Below are 25,125 nucleotides of genomic sequence, written 5' to 3'. Positions count from 1 at the left end.
GTGAGATCATAGACATAGATGCTTGTTTTATATGTGTTAAGTACCTACAGTTATTTAGATGTACTGAATTGGCTTTAGCTATATTTTTATATGAAGTGGATAATTATGGTTCAGTAGGTCTGGCTATGGTGGATACAAACCAGTTCCACGGAGAGTGTGAGGGCATAGCATAGTGGGTTGTCATTAAGTTGGCATAGGGGATGTAGGGGTCACAGAGCTGGCTGGAGGACACGCATTGGCATGGAGGGTATGGGTAATCATTGGGGATGGATGGTACATGATTTGGCATCAAGTTGTTTGGGATCCATTAGGGTTGGGTAGAGACTGGGCTGGCTTCATTTGTCATGTATAGGCATAGGAAGTGGGGATCAGGAATTGTGAGGGGTGGGGTATGAGAGTCTAATGTTCAACTAACCACTGGAACAAAAATGTAGAGAACCCAGGCTGGGCATTAACTGTGGCTGGCCCTGACAATGTCTAATGCTAATTTTGCATCTGATGTGTCAATTTGGACCTGACAGATTCTGCTAATGACACCTCTTTAACAGGTCCCAATGAGCATCCCTTTACCTGCACAAGGGCACCCACAAACACCACTCATAGACATCAGCATGGAACTTCCAGGTAGCTTCCTTCTATTGTTGCAGAGCTAGTGGAAGCACTGATTTCTTGTTCTTAGAGGAGTTGACAGAATATTTTTTAGTTAGGATGGAGTAATGCTGTAACTTTTGAAGGATTTAATAAAGTTTTGAGCAGTAAGTTGGCCATCATTGTTATTCCTTTATGGCTGCAACACAATGTGGAAATGGAACTGAGAGGAGAAACTGTTTGCAGACAAAGGAGGAAAATGGGCTGAAAGTAGAAGGATTTTCAGTCACCATTTTACCTCCCTTCATCTCAACCTGGATCAGTGTCTAAGACAGCTGCACTTCAGCAGTGGTGAAGAGAGCCATCAACTGCACTCATGTGGCTCAGGAGGTATCACATCTCTGTGGTATATGTACAAAACTACAACATGTTTCATTCTGAGTGTGTGGTGGCTGTGTAACCATCCTCATATTGGGGAAAGGCCACTTTCCTGGCAGCAGTCAAAATAATTTTGTTCTGTGCTAATCAGAAGTTAGGCCACCATGCTAACCAGAGAGTACTTACGTAAGGCTTTACCCTCTGTACATATGGCTAACATTGACAATCTTACCACACAGGGATGGCATTCCATTATCGAACCATGTTAGGAACATTGTGGAACAGGCCACTGGTATCTTGAAATAATGGTTCCACTGCCTGGACCACTCTGCAGAACCTTCCAGTACTTATAAAAGTATGTCTCCATTGTAGTGCAAATATTCCATCACAGATTCCTCTGCGTTAACAGATTCTCTATATTTGGACATAATAATCTTTTTCCAAACTACCTTTCCTGAAAGATTTATTTTCCTGTCAGGAATAAATAAAGACTCATTAGCATACGGATTTGCTATGGGAGAACGGTAAATGAAGTTCTTGCATGCAGAGCCTCTACGTAACAAGGTTATAAAGCTCAACTTGAAAGAAAACGACCAAATGGTTTGATTATATGATTGGCACCTTGACAGACTTTCTCAAAGTCCAATACTGTACACTTATCTGTAGATGTGGCAAATATACTTAACAATTCCTTCTCAATCATTTATGTGAGGAAACCATTTTAAATTTCATATTGAAATACTTTTTTTAATCTGTCAATTATAATGGACTTAACCAACCCTGTTCATTTACACTTCTATTGACAAAGACCTGTTCTTAAAACTGAATGCACTTGTTTGAACTAGGATATAGAATTATACCTTTATTATCTTCTCAGCTTACAAGTATGATGTTCCGAATTTTAAAAAATCAAACATTATTCAGCCTTTAGGCATATTAATATAATTGCTTCCAATGGTCATAATGGGACAAAATTACTAAAGCTGGTGAATTGACCACAAGCTGAGAACCACTGCTGGAATTTTGATTACAATTGTTCTTCCCTTACATCCTAATAATTGGAGAGAGATTTAAATTAAAAATGCCTTTCATCTTTTTAATTTAAAATATGATTGAAAATGAATGGTAAAACTCTCCACAGAGTACTAAAATTAACAATTTTCAAATTAATATCTCAAATAATTTTGAAGCAAAATGCAATCATTACCTACAGTCATTTTTATTCAGTTCAGCAAGATTAGTTTGAGCAAATGGTGTCCTTGGTTGATGCACTTGACAGCAGTGTCTACATGTGTCAACCTTAGACATCCTAATGATAGTAATTTTAGTTGATCTAAATTGGATTATAATATGATGTTCTCATTTAGTCATCTCTTTATCAGTGGTTGGCTATATTATAATTGGAGCATAAAGTGAACTGCAGAACCTATTTAAGGATCAGTGAGCCTATAACACTAAAAGCAGGGAATAGCTCTGCCTATTTGTAACTGGGTTACGCTATTATCTTTTATCTGTAATTGAGAGAGTACGTTACGAGTCATGAGTTTATCAGCATACAGAAACACTATTGGGCTTTCTGTCAAGTGTCTCCTGCAGGGAATTAATTGCTATCTTTTTGCAAATAAAAGCAAAAAGTGTGTTCTATGAAGTCTACGTTTGGGCCTCCGGCATTTATTATTGCAATTTAGCACAGTAGCAGCTCAGTTGTAAATCACTGTATAAAATATATGTACATGAGATGAGAGATAGAATGTTTTCTTCTAGGTGTTGGAAGCGGTGGCTTTATGATCTGGAGGCAAAATATGCAATTTATTTCAGAGAAGCAAGAACTGTCACGGCAACCAAGGAAACATGATATAAAATAAAATGCAATGTGTTAGCTGTATATATTACAAAAGATGTTTTAGTAAGCCTCAAAATATCACAGAGGCATGATTATTACACTATACTGTCTTGTACTCTATTTGAAACTTAATTTGCTTACAGTTGTATACCTTCACTCTGGATTACAGTCTTTTATTAAATTGTTGACGGACTATTGTTAAACTTAAATTAACCTTTAAAACTCTCAAAATTAATAAGAAATAATTCCCGTGCAACAACATGCTGAGCTGGACACTACCATAGTAATGTAAATTTCATTTGGATCAGAACACTAGCTAGCCTTTTGACCAGCTATTGAATTGAATTGCCAAAATCCAAATTATGGGTGACGACTTTTTTTCAAGGTAATGTAGGGAGACAAGAAAGCAATTAAATATAGAATAAAAGATTATTGTTAGGCACAAAACATGACAGTAAATAATTGGAGGATAAATGACTACTCCTTATTGAATGATTTATTGTCATTTGTACAGTGAATAAAACAGTAAAATACAGTGAAAGCTTCAAATGTGTTCAGCATCCATCGCCATTTTGAATAGTTTAAGAATAAAAAGATATAGCTTAAAGAGAGTCCATCTTTGTTCCGCCACCCCGCCATGATATTCAGTGTCAGCTTCAATTACGCACAGTTCTGGAATAACATGTGTTAGAAGTAAAGTACAGTTTCCGCTATACTGCCCCAACAATATGTGTTAACCTGTGACCTCTTCCTGCTGTACAGTGTGACATAACTGTTTTCCACAACAGATATAACTGAGTGTGGCAATTTAATGCCAATTACCATTGAGTGATGGACAGCTTTCTGCTGTGGACTACTGCCACAGTGGAAATTGGGTCAAGACATCCCATATTTACATCACAGTCAACAAAGAGAGAGAAAACATTTCTCCCAGCAAGTTTAGACTTAGATCATTGCTCCAGAGGTAAGAGGGCAACGTTTATATGCACTGCACCCACCAATCCTTTTTATTGTGTATATTTGTTGTGGTTCTGTTCGCCGAGCTGGGAATTTGTGTTGCAGACGTTTCGTCCCCTGTCTAGGTGACATCTTCAGTGCTTGGGAGCCTCCTGTGATCTTTCCTCCAGTGGAACTGACAACCGGAAGCGGCAGATTCAAACCACTACAAATGCCGGAGGAAAGATCACAGAAGCGCTTCACAGGAGGCTCCCAAGCACTGAGGATGTCACCTAGACAGGGGACGAAACGTCTGCAACATGAATTCCCAGCTCGGCAAACAGAACCACAACAAAGAGCACCCGAGCTACAAATCTTCTCACAAACTTTGAATTGTGTATATTTCTTTAAAACTAACCATTCTATTGAAATGTATTTGAGAAAACTTTGCATAGTTTTTGATATCAGAAATGTATATATTTTGCAGATGCACCACAATACTCTGGATTAATAAACTATTCTTGGGGAGCACCAGTGACCTCGCTTCACATACTGCCTTTTCTAACTACTGAAATTCTATTCTTCATTCTTAAGTACCGAAGCTTGGTTGCTGAATGATATCTTTAGCAATGATAAATCAGCATTACAGAGGAACGTTTTCAAGTATTTATTTGTCTCCAGAAATGACTAGGTTCAGACCTGAGAGATATACCTATTAGTTGTTTCCCTGTTACAACACCAGAAAAACACATCAGATGGAGCGGCTGGACAAAGAGCAGAGATGAGACACAGATTTGGGAAAAGCTTACATCAGATTTTATTCCTTGAGCAGGGATCGTGAGTCAGATTTCCTGATGTTGTAACCCTGCCTCCCACCCAGGGGTGCTTTCTTACGCTATTTTCCTTGTGGAATGGTAGACATTTACTTGAATCGAGTTCACCATCTCCTGAAGCATGTCCAAGGTAGAAATGGAGGTCAGTAGGTTGGATGGTTCAACTCTGTTCACTGGAACATCATCCTAATTCTGGAAATGCTTACTAGGTATTTTAGCTTTCACAACTCAATTCCCTGATTTTGCACCAGCCATTCCCCACATGGTCCCCATACCCTCTCCATAAACACATTTCCAATATATTCACTCATACCCACTTTCACACTGTCCAATATTGGCAGACCTCATAAGCTCTGTAATGACATTAGGAAATGTTTGGGATGTTCTTGAAACTGTCAAGATAAATAAACACCCATGAGGAAAATAAACTTCAAAAACTCTTCAAAAGTCCCAAACAGATCTTCGATACAGTTCTTCACCCCTCTTACCTGATGTGAACCGCTTTCCTGTGCATGACTTCTAAAGCTGGCCTAACTGCAAGGCATCTGAAATTATCACTCCCATAGTGAAGCCATTCCCTTGAAATTACTCAGTGCTGAATCATGACTCCAGTATCCTACAGTTTTGAAAATAAAAGAGGAGAAACATGTCAGCCATGATCAAATTGATGGGCTGAATGGCCTAATTCTGCTCCTATGTCTTATGGTCTTATGGACAGGAAGGGTTTGGGAATCCTGGAATCAAGATCTGTTGATTATTTCTCTCCTCTCTAATGCAAGTTTGCTGCATGTTGGGATGGCAAAATTCAACACTTTAAAAACTTGGAGCATATAAGATGCCATGAGAGAAGACATTTGATATAGATTGGAAATTTTAACCATTCTGTTCCCACGTGGATCTTGTTATCTGTAATTTTAAATTGCTGATGATGAGAACAAAGTTAGTGAACATCTGTTTGAAATGTCTTTGAAGTCTGACTGTTACCTCATGTAAGATTTCATTGTTCACAGTGAGAGTCCCAGTCCAGTGGTAGATTCAGGTAATCTTTATTTTGGAACAACTTCGTTACAGCATCAGGTCTTCATAGCAATAAGGCATGCAAAAAGTTTCTAAGTCGCTTATTTTATACAGCTCAATCTCATAACACACACTCCCCTTGTATCTTATTGGTCAGCAGAGCTGAATTGGATCCAAACTGTGATTGGATCTTTGGTACAGCATTTATGCCAGCAATTTGCCTCCACAGTTTCAATGTATTCCCTATCACTGCCTTTAACATTGACAAGCCAATCATATTACATACATTTCCAATTAAGCTAATCATATCACTGAATGGCGAGAGATGGACAGGCTTGTGGTCAACCCCTGGTCCTCCATGGCTTCACGATGTTTCCCAGACTCTCTTATGTCCCTTACTGGGGCTTTTCACAATGGATCCTGTGTTCCAGTGCATTCCTTCCCAAGCATTTGCCAGCTGCACCATGTTAACTGCCAATTCATTGGATACTTGCCTATCACTTAAGGACCTTTTTAAATTCCTTATTAACCTTATTACAGGAAATACAAAAGAATATTGTTTTCTACTAATTATTATAATATCAGTTCCAAAAAAGTTATGTGGTTACATCTAATGTTCGAATTCTTTAGCTAACAAGTTGTGAGCAGTTTCTTTCTTACCAAATTTATTAGATACCTCTATCTTTATCCTTGGGTGTCTTACAATGTGTTCATTCATCCCACATTCCGATGTCTGCTGGTTTCCATACCTGCGATTCATTTCTCCCTGTAATGCCATGGAGGCTGTTTTACTGTCTGAGACTGGACTGCTCTTATAATTTTATTTGAATCTTTTCCTCTAATGCTTTTAGTGATTTTTCTTTGTATACAGGTGGATCTGTGGCTACTTTGGAAACTACATCTATGATTATTTGAAGGATCTTAACTAAAACCTATGATTAGTTTTGTAACAGATTGACTAAATAATTCAAGAGAGGTTCACTAATTAAGTCTAGTGTGAAATATTCTTATCTATGTTTTATGCAATAACAACTGCAACTGCATATTTTATCTCAGTTCTGTTACCATGAGTCTGTAGAGCTACTATTGTTCTACTTGTGAAGGCTACATGAAACAAATATTTTCCCAAGCTCTCTGACTACTGTCCGCCATATTCTGTTGCATTAGCTATGGGCAGCCATCAGCCATTTTGTGCGGTCTGTCACAGGCAGCCCTTACATCTGATGTGATGCTGAAGAACTCAATTATTTAAATGGAATTAAATTTAGAGGGTAATTAAAAATGGGCTGCTAATCTGCAGTCATCCATATTGTTATTGCACAAACTTAAAATATGGGTCATCATGAAGTAAACTTTTCACAGCTTTAAACATGCTGGGCAGAATCTTCCCACAAGTCAGTTGGGAAAAAAATGTCATGATTAGAAAAATAAGATTCTTGATGTCAAGACAAAAAAAGTTTGATTTTTCATCCAATATTTTACTGGTGAGGTAAGATTCCCAGTAGTGGGTGGTAAGATACCTATTTGTATGAATTAACATATCCTTATTACCTAATTTCCCATCATACTAATATTTTATGAGACAGTGGAGTTATAGACCAGAGGAGAAAGTGAGGACTGCAGATGCTGGAGATCAGAGCTGAAAATGTGTTGCTGGAAAAGCGCAGCAGGTCAGGCAGCATCCAAGGAACAGGAGAATCGACGTTTCGGGCATGAGCCCTTCTTCAGGAATGTTCCCGAAGAAGGGCTCATGCCCGAAACGTCAATTCTCCTGCTCCTTGGATGCTGCCTGACCTGCTGCGCTTTTCCAGCAACACATTTTCAGTTATAGACCAGACTAAACCCACTCAAAACATATCAAGGAGATAGCCTAGATCCAAACAATTATCTTATTAAAAGGCAAGTGTAAGGAGCTGTGGTTCAGATGCAATTTGATTGGTTAAACTTACACCATAGTTAAAATACAAACACGGAAAAAGAAGAATCAGCATAAATTTGACACTATCGAAATACTTTATGAAATATTATATTATTCAACTACTACTCATCAATAGTTCCAATATAGCAGTATCCTATATACACACCCTTGGCAAAGGCAAATTTAGCAAAACAGATTTCTCTCACTTGTGATCTCCTCTAGTCAAGGAGAAAGAAAAATCTTAAAGAATGAATCTAGTAGCAGAAAGAGAGTGAGCCTATCTAGCAGCTTAAACTCCGAATACCCCAACTTCAACAACTGAAAGCAAAACTAAAACTTTGGGTCTGTGTAGCATGACTCTACCCATTCATGCTTCTTTTACCTAATTTTAGAAAAAGGCCCAAAGCTAGTTACTCTTCTTTCCATGGGGTAGATATTTTGGTGCCAGATTTACAGCATGCCATTTCAGGACAGAATAAATCTCTCTAAAAGCACATCTCATCACATGGGAAAGACACTAGACGGAAACAATTCTCCACATGAAGGTATGAGTGAGTACCTGACAGCTCCACCTTGCCACTTGCGCCTCTATCTTGGCCAGCATTCCCTAACACCTCTGGGTATTCTCCATAAGCAGTGACTGCCTGTATCCTTCATCCACAAAGCTGTCACTAAGTATAAACCAGCCTCACCTCATTATCATGGCGCACCTCCAACTAATTCACATGTCACTTCAATACTACAATGACAATTTTCATTGCAATGCTGCTGTTGGATCACTTTATGAGTAGGGACAGGCACCCAGATTAGGATACATCTCATCGCTTTCAGCTTGCTCTCTGTGCTATCTAACTCTATGTTTATTTGGAAGATCACTGCATCTCTGTCTTTCCTTGCCTTGCCTTTTTGCACATTGCTGACTCATTCAGAACTTACACGTACTGTACTTCCGTCTTGCTTTCCCTTTGAGCACGGGCTCATAACCAAGCAGCTTGTTTTGTTTCTTACCATAATCAGCCATGGGTATGCATGTCATCAACATCATACCTATTGCCTGTGGGCCATGTCTTCTAGTCTCAGTGGACCTGCCCTCAGTCAAGTCAATGGGGACTGTTGTCTGTCAAAGGATCCTACCTCAGTTAGTCAAGGTCATCATTTGATCAATGCAGGGGCATGTACACAGTCAGTTGGTCACTTGGGGTGATCAGGGTCAAGGGGTCCATAATCATTTCAATCTAAAGTTTGGGCCACAGCAAGTCCTATCGGTCGAGTGCAAGCAATCCAGGGACTATCGAGTGCAAGCAATCCAGTCAGAGAGCATCACAGAATTCAGTCAGGGCGGTAATTCCAAATCAGTTAAGAGGCTAAGCCACAGTTCACCCTGGATGCCTGTTCACTGAAAATCAGGGGGATGCAACCAGGAGCCACTACCAAGTGGGAAAGAAAGGGAAGTCAACGGTGCAGATTTGAGGCACATGCTGGATATAGAAGGGATAACATGTTCTTATACAAAATGCTGCCTTTCCTGAGTGATATCCAGTTGGGGATAATGTTTCAGTGATTCTACCACACTTACAATGTATTGTTGTATTTGTGTAAGTAGGCTTGTGTTGCATAAATTAGTGTAAGGTCTATAATATCATTCTGTGCCTTCTTTGTTGTAATTTTTGACTGTTCTGAATGTTGACTTCTCAGATTACTAAGAATCTGTTTTGTTTCTGATGCTGTGAAAGTGATGGCCTACGTAGTATTATTGCTCGACGATTAATCCAGAAACTCAGCTGATACTCTGGGGACCCAGGTTTGAGTCCCACCATGGTAGATGGTGGAATTTGAATTCAATTAAAAAAATTAAAATGAAGAATCTACTGATAACCATGAAATCATTGTTGATTATAGGAAATCTGACATTACTTGGTCTGGCCTACATGTGACTTAAGATCCACAGCAATGTGGTTGACTCTCTGCTATTCTCTGAAGTGGCCTAGCAAGCCACTCAATTGTATCAATTGCTATGAAGCCTCAACAATGTGTACCATCTACAACTTGCACTGTAGAAATTCACCAAAGATCCATAGCAGCTTCCAAACCCACAACTACTTCCATCTAGAAAAACAAGTGCAGCAGATACATGGGAACACCACCGTCTGCAAGTTCCCTTCCAAGCCACTCACCATCCTGACTTGGAAATTATCAGGGTTCCTTCACTGTCACTGGGTCAAAATCCTGGAATTCCCTTTCTAAGGGGGTCTATCTACAGCATGTGGACTGCAACAGTTCAAGATGGCAGTTCACCACCACCACCTTCTCAAGGGCAACTAGGGGCGAACATTAAATGTTGACCAGTAGGCCATGCCAATGTCCCATGAGTGAATAAAAATAAACTCACTGCATCGCTTGTTGGAGCCAAGATCAATGGATCCTGCCACAGTATGGGTTAGCACAACTATAGTCATGGTTGTACAAGAAAGCTGATCAGGGATTGAAAAGAGGAACAAGAATTCATGGACTATTTGGGGACAATTTCCTGGAACAATACATTGTATATCCAATCACAGATTCAGCTATTTTGGAACTAGTAATGTTTAATGAGACACATTTAACAAATGATCTTCAAGTAAGAGATCCTCAAAGATGCAGTGACCACAACAGAAGTCCTGGCAGAACTGAACATTCAACTTGAGAGTGGGAATATTGGGTTGGAAAAAAACCGAGCTAACCTCAAGTAAGGGTAACTACAGAGATATAAGGGCTGAGGTGACTGGAGTGGGCAGGGAAAGGGGTTTAGCAGAACCGATGGTTGAGGAACAATGGGAGACTTTTAAGAAAATACTGCATGACATTAAGCAAAAATTTATCCCAGTGAGAAAGAAGGATAATAAGGGGATAAACTGACCATGGTTAACCAAGGAAGTTGAGGATTTTATCAACTTGAAAGAAAAAACATACAATGTGGCAAAGATTAGTGGCAATTTGGTGGATTGGGAATGTTTTAAAAGCCAACAAAAGTTGAGCAAAGTAAAAGAGGGCGAAAATAAACTGTGAGACATACGAGTAAGTAAAAAAAATGCACAATAAGAGCTTCTTTAAACATATTATTTAAAAAAAGGCTGGAGATGAAAGTTAGGAGAAGCAAATAAACATCACCAGAGAAAATGTATCAGGGAAACTAACAGGGCTCAAGCATAATAAGTCCCCCGGACATAATAGGTTTCATCCTCCAATTTTAAAGGAAGTGACTGCAGAAGTAATGGATGGGCTGGTAGTAATCTTGCAAGAATCATTAAATTTGAGAAAAATTCCAGAGAAGTGGAAAATTGCCAATGTAAAACTCTTATTCAGAAAGGATGGAAAGCAAAACTTATTACGTTGAGAGTACCATATCATCATGCAGCAAACATTGCTGGATTTCAATTCCATATATATGTGTGTGTGTCTGTGTATTTTGTGTGTGAATGTGCGTGTATCCTTGTCCTTGCAGTATGCCCAGACAGAGTACCACATCACCCCTGCATGCTGTACTCTGTATAAGTGGAGCAGGCTAACGGAGATGTGATGGACACTGAACAGCTGGCAGAGCAGCAGCAGTCTCTTGATGAAGAAGATGAGAACATTGAGCAAAATAAACCTCATCTCCCTCTTCACTCAGCCTGACGAAGCAGTGAAAGTTCAGACACAACATTCTAGACAGGACTTAATTGGCACCAGTCCCAATACATGAGAGGTGGGTAAGATCATCATTCACTGACTGTAAATTATTCTTTGAAAGGCAAGCGGCCCCTGTTTGTTCGCTGAAACAATTTGTTTTTGTTTCCATAGCATGGAGCAAAGGATGAGTAGAGACAATGTAGCTGCAGTTACCATGACAGCCAATGAGACAGATGATGACCTAAAGTGGCAATACATTGGCCGTGTTCTGTCAGAAGCTTTTTCTTTTTGGTTTCCTCCCACTCCATGTACTGTGAAGGTCAGTACCTGGCTGACAGCATTCGACCTGTTGCATGATCGGTCTTTAAATATGGTAACAATGGCATGAATCCTGGAAAGTCTGGATGAGTACTTCTGTAACTGTGGAGTGATGGTGGTGTAGTGTGTACATCATGAGCTGTGCATTGAAGAACTGTGTGAGATAATCTGCTAAAGCTCACAATGAGAAACTCTCCATGAAGCTCCCTGAAGAAACACTCACCTGAGTTTTGGTAAAATTTAGCCCACTGCTTCAGCAAATGATGGTTAACTCCATGTTTGACTACAATTGGCAAAAATGTATCTTTGTCAGTTCAGTGTCAAGAGTATTTAAATCTAAGACCAACAAACAAGTTCTTTTCCTAAAATGGTAAAATGCAGGACTTTAAAATGGATGTTGGATATATTTCACAAAGGTATTTGTTAAACACGATCAGAGATTGGACATTTTTTGACTCAGAATGCTGTACACTAAATGTAAATTCATGGCTAATTTTGAATGAAACCAGGTTATATTAAAGGGATTGTTAATACAGGCCTCTGCACCATTGTCAAGTAAATATTGTGAGCTGGTTCAGATGGTGAAAACATAATGGAATATTTGTAAAATGCAATGCTTGTATGCAGTGGAAACATTTTCGGCAGATAAAATGCATTAATCCTGTTGTGCAATAAACACTCATTCTAAATATACTACAGGAATCCCATAATGTTTAGGGGTTTTCTATTGAACAGTTGATGCACGATTAGATATGAAAGAAATGGTATCCAATATTTCCTCCAAAAATTTATTTTTATGCATTAAAAAAACTGTATTTGAAAAGTGCCTAACCTCTCCATATTCTTGTTAGCATGCTTCATTACTGGTTTGTCAAACCTAAAAAACAGATAAGCAGATAAACCAGTCAAAAATTGTTGGTTCATGGAAACCAGCCTTAAACCTGCTGGGCAGCATTGTATTATGCAGTTGAGTGAACTCTGTCCAATTTGTCAATAACTTGTAAGAACTGTACAAACAAGAAGAGATTTCTTTGAGGAGTTAGTTCCCAGCTTCATCATCTAGGTAGTGAAGTAATGGAGGCTATTCCAGCCAATTTACATCTGCACCAAAATTACCTGGAGAACTGCTCTGGTCAGCTACTCTCAAGTGGTGAAGATGAAAATGATGCCCTGCATTTCATTTATTTTTATGCCGCTTCATCCCATTATCCCAAAAACCAAAGCAGTAATATTTTCATCTGATTTTTTTTTGGTGTGATGGAGAAGATGTGTTTGGGGCATTACACTTTTGGGTGTTTTGGAAGGGACAGAGGTGGGGGCTTTGCAGCACTGTCTTCATTGTGTTTATTTTGCTGTCTTTTTTTCAGCTCAGAGCTCTCCTGCCTGTTTTTTCACCTCTGTCGATATACTCAGTGCTCCTTTGCCACTGGTGCTCTGTGCTGTCAAACTGAGAAATAATAAAAGTCACTTACTGAAGATGGACGAGTTTGCATTCTGTAAAGACCGTAATCCAACCCATCACTTGAATTGCACTTTTCTCATTAATGTCATTGAGCAGGTTAAAACGTGGCTCAAAATGACAGTCTAGACTGTTTTTCACAGTGTTCTATTTCTATACTCATTTTAGAATTCACATTCTTCATTATACATTAACAAAATGCACATGGACTATGGGCAATTTCACTTGTATATTGTTAGGTGCATGTTATTAAAGATGTTGTACATGTCTCAAAACTATTTTTAAGTAGAATTGCTTCAGACACATGGATCTGGACTATAAATTATCAATGAGTTGTTATACATTTCCCTTTCATTTAGACACTTGTCTTGTGCAAACAATACATAATTGCCTTCAAGAATTTTACATTAATACTTGGTTCAAGAAACTGTAACATTTTAAAACTAATTGTAATAAAACCGCCAATGGAATAGTGCATTATTTCAATGGCTAGTGAAATCTAAGTGATAACAGCGCAATATATTATACTGAGAAGGTCTTGCATTTTTTAATTTGAATTCTGCTGCTTTCATACATCGATTTATCTCACAAATGTTAAAGGAGTTCAACAATAATAACTTATATTTATACAGTGCCTTTCGCATATATTAACTGGTTCAGAAGAGAATCTATGTATTCTCATTTAGCAGAGGAGTTGTGAGCATAGTTCATGTGTTTTAAAATTATTTTCTTTGGAAAAGGATGAAAAAATTCAAAATAGAAAGAGGTCAATGCTGGTATTTACCTTCCATACTTTTTTATTCGCTCATCGGAATTACGCGCACACCTGTCCCTCGAGCATAGTATATCCTGGATCACACTTTGGCGTCGTGATTTTTGAGTTACTCACATTTTTGTGGAAAAAAGGAAAGTTGAAGTTCTGGAATGATGCAAAATGTTTAAAGCAAAACAGAAATTGAATCAATTAGAGAGCGCTTTTTTTTTCCAGAAATCTTGGGACTGAGTTCACATTCCATACTGACAGCTTTGATGGTGGAGGGTGGAGGGCATAAAATTCAGTGGACTAGTATCCATCTTAATTTTACCCAATAGTTTGGGCAGCTTGCCTGCCAATGGACCCATTGAGGCCCTTAGGTGGATAGTTAACTCCAAGGTAAAGGCCTCATCATTGCAGCCCTTGAGTTTAACTGACAGCAGGAAGGGCACATACGAACCACCTGGCCCTGGTAGGCTTTCCTGTGTGTGTAGGTGTTGGGCCAGAATGGTAATCCTCCCTAGCAGATCTCCTTGGCCCATTGGAGGACCCCCTCAAGGTGCTATCTTTCTCCAGGTTCCCCTCTACCCGCGTCCTTCAAATGTAAGCTCTCAGCTTCTCACTTCAGCCTGTCACTTTCCCCTCGGTGAGACCCCCTAACACTTAACCAAAATTCTGATACAACATCGTGTATCTCTGCCTGACCAGATGCTTTCTATGGTAGGACCTCCCAATCCAGAAGGATGGAAATCCCATCTCTCACCTATTAACAATAACTTTGGCTTTCATGGTTGCAGAGCAACCCTTGTTCTCCCCACAGATACCTCCTTCATCAGCTTCAGCCAATGAGAGTGCAGGGATGAAGTGGCATCATGAACCTGGAGCCTTGTATAATCATGTCTAAAAGATTGGCAGGCTCCATTTTGAAGAAGAGTGATGCCAACAGCGTGGGTTCAATTCCCAGCTGGCTGAGGTTACTGTGAAGGATTCTCCTTCTTAACCTCTCCTGTTGCCTGAGGTGTGGTGACTTTCAGATTAAATCACCACCACATGTCCCTTCCTCTCTTAATGGCGAACAGCCTTACAGTCTGGTAACACTATGGCGAATCTACCTTTTTATTTGTGTCCCTTTTGTCGGGAGTGTTTTTTTACCCAGCTCACAGTGTCACATACATATCTCTCAATTTTCTTTCAACAACAAACAAAAACTTGCATATCCGGATTGAATGAAATCATTCTCTTCCATTTATTACATGTCTTTTTGCCATCAACTTCTTCATTGCTCCTGCTTCTTATCTCCGGTGACTTTCTCACTGGGCTTGTTGCTACTACCCTTACATAATCAGCTTGCCGTAAATTAGATCCCAAACGTTTCATCAACGTCCTCCTTTAGTTTTGATGGTTCTCTTGAGCATCCAGCTGCTCCACCTCAATGAATCAATGTTATAGACCAGAGCGTCACTTAAAAATTCTTCTAAATTCTTTCTAATAATGGTATCATCCTCATGATATATGTATATAACCGAAGTAAATTACATTTCTTCAACTTTTCATAGCCATTCAAATGGTTATAACTTAAATAAAAACCATATTCCACATTATTTAAGAATTAGTACACCGAATTTTGTTTTAAATTATTAAAATAAACAAGTTTTCCATATAAACATGCATGCCTTACATTAATTACCTTTCACTTATCTCCTATGTAGAACACTCTCTGACTTATTTGGAGCAGGTCATCTAAAAATGGTACTGCTTCACGTTTGTCCTGTTTCTCCAGTATCAGATTTCCAATGTCAAATTCTGTTGTTCTTAATCATAGGCCCAAATGATAAGCACAACTCAAAAAAATACAAGAATTACATTTTTCTGAGTGATTATGGTTATCAATTAAATTGCTAATAAAAATTTGAATGCTGTTGCCTGTAACAAATTAGAATTTAGATCAATGAGAATTTCTGACAAACTGTCCAATATGCAAAAGCAGAGTAAAATAAATTGTTCAGTCTTTTCTCCCCAAATGCCTTTTAATCTTAATTTTTTCTTCTTTCAAATGAGCGTATCCAATGTAAACAATAATAAAAAATAGGTTTTCAGAATGATATAATTAGATATAACATAAAATGTTATGGTTTTGAATAACTTCATTAATGTTTTCATTCACATCTCCTTGTCAGTTATTGGAACATTTGTACTTTATCTTCCTTAAAATGAAAAATCAAGACCAACAATTGTTGACAGGAAAAATTATTCATGCAGCTGCACAAATTATTTTTCCAACAGCAATGGGTATGAGAAAAATGATTTATTTGTCAGCAACTAATCACAAAAATACATTTGAGGCAAAAAATTTGAAAACTCTTTCCATTTTCTCTTTCGTGAAGAAGTGATCCTCCCATCACTTCCACAACAAAGCTTAGGGTAAAAACTGATAACGCCTGAAAGCTGGCACTGGATATGCATTGGACAATTAGTCCATGATCATTCATTTTAATGTAGATGGCAAACACTCATTGCAGTACCTTGTCATTATCATGACTTGAGCAGTCAGTGCTAACTATGACGTGAGTGGCAGCATGCCTCAGTTGGGGCCCAAATATCTGGCAAGGCAACCACTGTTTCAAGCAGTTCTTGACTGCTTAAAGCCACCCTGCATCTCTTGAATGAGAAGTGCATTCTGTCTAAAGCACATGGTGGAACTGGTTTCTGAAGAACACTGAATACAACACTGCACCAACATTTTACAATGCAACAACAGAGGCCTTACTGCAGTTGGTGGACAGGAATGGAGACATTTTTTATCCTCAGATGGCCTGGATATCCAGACAGAAATTATAAATGAGAGCAGATGGATTTCAGTATCTAGATGCAGTGCTGGAAGAAGTTTAATGACCCTCATGTGAAGGTCAGTGAACCTATCTCCAATAGCCAGAAACTTGCAACTGAAACATTATTTCTACATACAGCCACTTTAACACCCTCACTTCACTCACCTACCACCAATGTCCATCAACCATGGCTCACATTTCATATTTGTAACTTTTTCTCATCATGACATATTTAGCACTCCTGTAACCACACACCTTTACCTTCCAACTATCGTACACGCCAACTATCTATTACAAAGACATTACCGAACGAATTGCATGACATTCACTCATTTACTGACCTCTTTATGCAGGATACAGGAGTCAGTTAGTTCAGTTGTCTGGTTTCTAATGGGAGTGCCAACCACGGGAGTTTGATTTCTGGGTGAGATTATCATGAAGGGCTCTCCTTCTCAACCTTTCCCTTCACCTGAGGCGTGGTCACCCTCAGGTTAAACCCCCTAATTCACCTTTCTCTCCAATGAGGAACAGTCCTATTTCCTGGTAAGACTATGGTGCTTTTGCCTTACTTTTATGTTTATACAGGACAATGTGTCACGTCACCACTGACAGCAGTGGCAGAGATGGGCGTAGCTGCATTACTCACTTCAAAGGAGGAGATGGGTTTGTCAGGAACAGCCATGACTGAGAACATGGTTAAGGGTGGGACTGCTACCATCAAAATTGACCACATGTTCATCCCATCCTTCCTTCTCACATTCTACTTCCTCATCATCCCACAATGTCATTTGAGATACAAAACTGCAGATTGTAGATGCGCATAATTCCTGGTTTCTCTTTTGCTTTAAACACCATCCTACTCGCATGCTTTTTCACTTTCTGATGGTTAAGAACTGCAACCTGCCAGGCAGTGGAAGAACAAAGCATTGATGATAAAAAACTCCCACAACCCAATCTCATGCATGCGTCCTCCAGCTCAGATACTGATGCTACATGTCCTTGGGGGGATAGCTTAAAGGTGGGGTCTGCACATGATGGGACACTTCAGAGATCTAGCTGCAGCTGGGCAGGGTGTAAGAATTGTACAGGCTCACTACCATTGTTCTCAGCTTTAATGCGATTAAAGAATTTAGACCGTTATTTGTAGAATGTGAATATTTTTTACCTGTATTGGCTATAATGTAATTTTGGCCTCATTAGTTTAAATGGCACGGCTATTGTGTGATTCTCTTATAATGCGAGATTGCACAAGAATGGAACTGTCGTGTCATATCAGAACTGACTGTACAGTACAAATGCCCAATGAGCAAACCTTAGACATGTCAGGCAGATGGGACTACTTTAGTTTGAAATTTGTACTGATGGGTCTGTTTCCATGTTGTATGACTCTATGACTGACCCAGAGACCTAACTGTTGTGTGTGCTGCTGCCTGACTGACTGTACATGATTCCCCAAACTGCTTTGACGGCAGAGCTGACCTGGATCATAGTTGGACCAAATGCACTGCATCTAGATACTGAAATCCATCTGCTCTCATTTACAATTTCTGTCTGGATATCCAGGCCATCTGAGGATAAAAGATGTCTCCATTCCTGTCCACCAACTGCAGTAAGGCCTCTGTTGTTGCATTGTAAAATGTTGGTGCAGTGTTGTATTCAGTGTTCTTCAGAAACCAGTTCCACCATGTGCTTTAGACCATGGCCAAGCCCCTGGACTGTATGTGATCTGTACCTGTGGCTGTCGTCATTGAGACCTCCCTCAATGACAGTTGTGCCTCCCTCCCCCACCTGTTCTGGATTGTGATCTTATTGCCATCTAGTTTCTAACATGACCAGAATGTGGTGTGTGTGTGTGTGTGTTGCTGCTGCTGCTGCAGCATAGGTAGCTGGCTCATGCGAGATTGATGTCTCAGTGTGTTCAGCAAGATATCCTTCCCTCAGACAGATCCTGACTGAAAACCATGACAAGCAGCATATCTGAGTGTCTGCACTGAAAGCATCCATACAGCAATACCAATAGCCTTTGCGCTAATAGGTTTGGCAGGTAGGTGCAAAGTGAGCAAGAGGTAAGAGGCAAGTGAGTAGCCCTGAGATACAGCCTGGTCCAATCCGTGAGCTGGATGCATCTCCGTACAAAGTGTCCTTGCACCAGCAGCCTTGCAATGCCAGTTGCTGGAGTGTAAGGGAATGAGAGTCTGGGTTTCCAAAGCATCCTGCAAGTGGATTGGATGATCCTAAAGGGTTGGCAAATGTTGGATGCCAGTATCTGTTGATGATGTTTTGTGCAGCTTGTGCCCGTGGATTATGCCCTGAGATGCTGTTTGGTGCTGAGCAACATGGAGGCTCTGTGCAACCAGTGACGAGCTGAAATCACCATGTACCCCTTCTGACTTCCATGTCGAGGATTCTTATTGTTCTATGTGTTTAGTAAGATAGGAAGCTCATATAAATGAGGTGAGATGTGCAGTTAGTAACGAGTTTAACAAACAATAATCCCCTTCGATCAGTGACTCACAGCTGCCTAGTGAGTCCTGCCATGATGCTTAGAAGGTGTATGTCAGTGTAATGAGTTGTTCTCGACACCAAGGGAGCTCTCACTGGACCTCCGGCACTATTCCCACCATGTGGACCAGGCCCCTATAAGATTCTGCCGGTTCAGAATTTGCAGATATTCCAGCTGTGTTACATTTTGTTTAGTTTTGCAAATTCCTGTGACACGTTTTCACTTGATTAGTTCAAGCTCATATTTGCACAATAATAAATCAAAACTTTCAATGATAACTGATGCCGAAAATCTAACCACTAAATAGGTCTGAAGTACCTCAAAACCTTTTCTCCTGATAACAGCATTTCTAATGTTGAACATAATGTTTGCATGACTGATGACATAAGATATTTTCTAGGTTGGAATACATGATTAGACTTGTCAATAAAATTGTCCTCAATTGCTCTGATAACATTCATTAACATTTTTACTTAGTTACTTCAACCTCACTCAGAGCAGCTGCAGTTTTGGGAAGGAGACAGTTTTGGGGGATGGGAGCATTGCATGGAAAGGAGAGTTGGTAATAGAGCATGCAATTGTTATCTCCAATCTTTTATCTTTTGTTTAATCTCTCAACACAATGCTCATTAACAAATGCCAGCCCACGCACCAGGCTCAGTGGTTTACAAATGTGGATCTGGTATTTCTCCCACCACGAGGTATGAATTCCTGCTGCCAGCTGGGACTGCTAGCCACTTTCACCTCCTCACTGACGACTCGCACACCCTTCAATGGTCCTCTCAACGACCAATGAAGCGGCCACCTCAGAAACATCGAGTGGAATTTACCCCTCCCTCCCTAGTGTGATATGAGCAGTGCAAGAAAGGTAGGGAAAGTACGATGAGAAAGGACAAAAAATCAGATTCTCTATGTCATGAAAGTGTATTGAGATATTCCCCTCAAGCCTTAAATCACGAATTCAGAATCTCATTATTGCTCATTCGTTACCTTCTTTCCATGCCTTTGCATTTTACTAAAAAGAGGTCAGTTAGCTCAATCGCCTGGATGGTGATACTGAGTAACACCAACAGCACAGGTTCAATTCTTGCCCAGGCTGAGGTTACCAATGACAGTCTTGTCTTCACAACTTGATCTCACATGGCCCACTGCCATTTGTCTCTATCTCTAGTGAGATCGCAGCCCTATGGTCCTCCGAGAATATGGCAACCTTCCTTTGTTTGCCTCAATTTGTCTCATTAATGCACCACTCCCAATTCTCTCATTCCATGAGAAAGTCGACAGCGCAAATTCCTGACCAGTAAGTCAGAGCAAGTACCTGCTGCCTGCAGCTTAATGAATGTTTCTCTGACCATCATGCAACTGCTTCTTCAGAACAATGTCCCTCTTACGTCCTGAGCTCACATCCTCCCTGATCTTTCATCCTGGCAAATCTCCAGCTTCATCATATCATGCCTACCTCTAGGCCAACCCTCACACCATTTCAAACCTTCAGCACTTTGGACATCGAAGAAACCTTGCATGATGCTGAAGCAATACAGGATGAACCTTATGGCTGTTAGCTTGCTTTCATAGTGTTCACTCAATTTGTGCTCAAATGGATGTTGCCAGCTCCTGTTCACTTCTCTTTGCTTTCTTAGCGGATACTCGCTGACTTTAGCACAGACTTAAAGGCTACCAGTCTCTTTATGGTTCACTTGCTTTCTCAGTGCAAAGGGTGTTTAGTGCTCAGTTATCGCATGCCTCTGTAACTTACATTGCTTTTTAGTGCAGAGGGAAAGCCAGACAGTGTGTATCATTGGGGAGTACTGAACAGTTATGGGAGGGGACATTTTCCTGTGCAACACTGAGCTACATTAATGTCAGACCTATAGCATGGGTAAGCAATCTACACAGCTAACTCATTGCCTATAAACTGATCAAGTAGTCATGTCATAAAGTCATACAGTATAGAAATAGACTGTTCAGCCCAATTAGTCCATGCCAACCATGTCCCCAAATTATACTAGTCTCACTTGCCTGCATTTGGCCCATATCCCTTCAAAACCTTTTCTGCTCATGTATTTATCCAAATATCTTTTAAATGTTGTAACAGTATCTGCATCCAACACTTCCTCTGGAAGTTCATTCCACACAATAACCACTAGCTGTGTGAACGATGTGTCCCTCATGTCCTTTTTAAATCCTCCTCCTCTCACCTTAAAAATATGCCCTAGTTTGGAACTCCACCACCTTATCTATGCCCCTCATGATTTTATAAACCTCTATATGGTCACCCCTCAACCTCCTTTGCTCAAGTGAAAAAGGTCCCAGCTCATCCAGCCTATTTTTATAACTCAAATTTTCCATTCCTTGCAACATCCTGGTAAATCTTTTCTGAACCCACTCCAACCTAATAATATCCTTCCTATAGCAGGGCAACCAGAACTGCACACAATACACCAGAAGAGGCCTTACCAATATCCAGTACAACCTCAACATGATGTCCCAACTCCTCTACTCAATGGTCTGAGCAATGAAGGCAAGGGTTCCTTCTTAACCACCCATGTCTACATGTGACCCAAATTTCAAAGAATTAGGTCTCTCTGTTCTACAATATAATCCAGGGCCCCATCATTAATTGTATAAGTCCTGCCCTTGTTTGTTTTACCAAAATGCAATACCTCGCATTTATCCAAATTAAACCCCTCTGCCACTCCTTAGCCCATTGACCCAATTGATCAAAATCTGTTTGTAATTTTCACCGTCCACTACACTACCAATTTTGGTATAATCTGCAAACTTATCAACCATGCCTCCTATATTCTCATCCAAATCATACATGTAAATGACAAACAAAACTGGACACCGCTGGCCAGAGGCTTCCAGTCTGAGAAACAACCCTCCTCCGCCACCCTCTGTCACCTACCATAAAGCCAATTTTGTAATCAATTGGCCAGCTCACTCTGAATCCCATGAGATCTAACTTTACTAATTACTTTACCATGCAGAACCTTACCAAAGGTTTTATGAAAGTGCAAAAACGACGTCTCCTGCTCTGTTCTCATCAATATTTTTGTTTACTTTCTTAAAAAACTCAATCAAATTTTTGAGACACTATTTCCTTTGCAAAAAGCCATGCTGACTATCCCTAACCAGTCCTTGCCTCTCCAAATTCTATCTTTCATTATCACCTCCATCAATTTATCCACCACTAGTGTCAGACTAATGTCAGGTCTATAGTTCCTAGGCTTCTCCTTACAGATTTTCTTAAATAAAGGCACAACATTAGCCACTCTCCAGTCCTCTGGCACTTCACCCATGGTTATAGATGATACAAATATTTTTGCTAGGGGCCCCAAAATTTCTTCTCGAACATCCCACAACATCCTGGGATATACTTGATCAGGTCCCAGAGGTTTATCCACCTTTACATTTTCTAAGACCTCCAGCATTTCCTTTTCTGTAGTGTGAATGATTTTCAAAACAGCAATATTTATTTCCCCAAGTTCTCTAGCCTCCATTTCAATCTCCACAGTAAAACAAATAATTTAATATCTCTCCCATCTCCTGATGTTCAACACAAGGATGACCTTGTTGACCTTTAATGGGCCCTACTCTTTCTCTGGTTGCTCTTTTGCTCTTAATGTACTTGTCAAATCTCTTTGAATTATTCTTAACCTTATCTGCCAAGGCTATCTCATATCCCCTCTTTGCCTTCCTGATCTCTCTCTTAAGAATGCCCCTAAATTCTTTATACTATTCAAGATATTTATTTGGTCCCATTTGTGTATAGCTAATATAATTTTTTTTATTCTTGACTCCAACCTCAATATCTTTATTCATCCATTGTTGCCTAATCTTACCAGCCTTGTGTGAAAGTCTAAAAGGAGCAGACTGCAGTGGATGATGAAGATTATGTTCAGACAATTTGCATAAATAGCAGTACAAACCAACAAATACTTTTACAATCTCATCAACAGCCTAAAGAGAAAAAAAAACACAACCATCCTTAAAATAACATTGGTACATTGACCCTTCTTTTTGCTGAGCGCATGTTTAGTTGTGCACGCTGAGGACATTAACTAGATAATTGAGGTCAAATATAACACCACTGGTGGCAAATCAACATTACGTGTTCCTTACAATGCAGTAAGGGTTATAGTAAAATGTTGTCCGAAGGCACAAGCGTGTACCACAGATATAGTTTCAGCCCATTTTGGCTTTGGAACCGACTTTAGCTGGAAAAATACCAGCTCACTAGAATTACAAGAACTTCAGAATAAATTGATTATTTTACACATAAAGTTATGCCATCAATAATATGTTTATAGTGAAGTGATCTGAGTATTTTTAATGGATTGACTCCTTGGTAAAAGAATATTGACACAAATCACTTGGAATAAATCCCTGACATATTCTGATGAATATTTGCAGCCTTTTTTAAAAAAATTGCTATACATCTAAAATTGTAGGGAAATTACTTGACCAAGCAATTTATTTTAGGTAATTCCCATTTAAGTCCTGGCCATAAAGATGATGCAAGTGAAGGGTATTAGTAGATTTATCCAGCAGATTAAGTGCAATCAAACTTCTGTTACTTTATTTAATTACGCTGCTTAAAGTTCGTAATGTTAAAGCGCATGTACCTTCCATTAGGTCTTTTGCAGTAAAATAGTATGTTGAGGCCTCCAGTTGTTTAGTCAATGTGCTCTTAAAATGAATTTTGATTTACTGTTGTTAAAGAGGCCCCTTTAAAAAAATGAGTTGAGCCAGAAAATTGCACAACAAAAATAAATAAGTTTGCACTAATTATGGAGACTGCTGGAACAGGCATCTGAATGTAACTACAGGCATCTGTTTAATTTTTAACAGATTGCTTTATTAGAAGTAATGTGTATAATGAAAAAAAAATGCTATTTTACATGGGAATTGAACAATGGTATCCAATTCAGAAGCAAACCAAAATAATGTAAATTTTGATTTGTTTTTATCTTGTGGTGATGTAATGGTCATTGTCCAAGAACAGTATTTTGTGTGGTTGTCTAATTTGAAAATAAGATTTGTATTTTGATAACAGATGGTGGTTCATTTTGCCAGTGCTGTGCTAAAGTGCTTCAAGTTGTGATGTGTTTGATTTTATTAGAGATCAGATTTAACGCATGCATGCCACATATCTGAAATTGCATTCCCATTTCTCATTCGTGAAAGGAAATGAAATTGTGCTGAAATGTAATATGGTCACCCCTAGGCTAAACCAGTATGACTGGGAATTGCTACATTATAAATCTAATAGTTGTGGCTCGACCCTGAAAATTCTGTGTTAGAGCATGAATAATAGGAACTTTAATTTGCAAAATTCACTTTCATTTTTGCTGGCATCATGACTATTTTATATTTTTTAAATTATTGGACTTTTTAGGCCTACTTAATAATAACTAGCAAAATCAAATGGAAATGTCATGTTTTTATTATTACTCAGTTTTCTTGGCATTTATTTATTATTTAAATAACATGCATTTTTCAATGTACTACTGAATTAAAACAAGAGCTTTTGAGTAAAGGGCAACTCTTTAAAATAGTATGTTGGAATAATGGTCAAGTGTGTGCTAGAATTTATTCCAAGCCCTCTGCTTGCCCCTGTTTAAAGACAGAACATTTGAATATATTTTTAATGTCATTAAATGATTACAGTAATCCTACTTTACATCTCATACCAATGCTAAATATTCCTTGAGTTACAAGACTGCACCCAGACTTGGTGCCTTGGTCAGAAATTATTGCATAATTTCTAATCTAAAGAGTAGATGATCGAAATATGTATTAAAGGGTGCATGTGGTTAGGGAAAGTATATAGAATGTTTAGTGAAGCTGTCTGCTGGTAAGGAGAATACAGCAGAAATAATACTAGAAAAGGAGGCTGAGAACGTATGAATCCACTAAGTGATTTAATCAGTTCTGGATTTCCTATTGCAGCACAAAATGCATTGAAACTTTAATTATTCAATTAGTAGTTAAAGAGATAGGCAATCTTATCACAATAATGAATGTGATTTAAATTTAAACATGTCAAAATTAAATGATTGCTGTCAAGTGTTCTGCTGCAAATTGTTCAAATTGGTT

At 39.2% G+C, this 25,125-nt stretch overlaps 1 long non-coding RNA gene across 1 annotated transcript; it reads right to left on the bottom strand.

Moving 5' to 3' along the window:
* Window positions 1-3,320: 3,320 nt before the first annotated feature.
* LOC148147328 (uncharacterized) lies at window positions 3,321-5,599 on the bottom strand. The gene is made up of 3 exons (XR_015759875.1): window positions 5,563-5,599; window positions 5,067-5,194; window positions 3,321-3,481 (listed from the first exon to the last, which is right to left on the bottom strand). It is a non-coding gene; the product is annotated as an uncharacterized LOC148147328 (long non-coding RNA).
* Window positions 5,600-25,125: the final 19,526 nt, after the last annotated feature.

This window comes from Chiloscyllium plagiosum, unplaced genomic scaffold (assembly GCF_037043375.1).
Source record: "Chiloscyllium plagiosum isolate Xiang-an unplaced genomic scaffold, Cpla_swu_hap1 HiC_scaffold_17, whole genome shotgun sequence".
Classification (NCBI taxonomy): Eukaryota; Metazoa; Chordata; class Chondrichthyes; order Orectolobiformes; family Hemiscylliidae; genus Chiloscyllium; species Chiloscyllium plagiosum.
The sequence above is the reverse complement of the archived record's forward strand: the minus strand, read 5'-3'. Positions and strand labels throughout refer to the sequence as shown.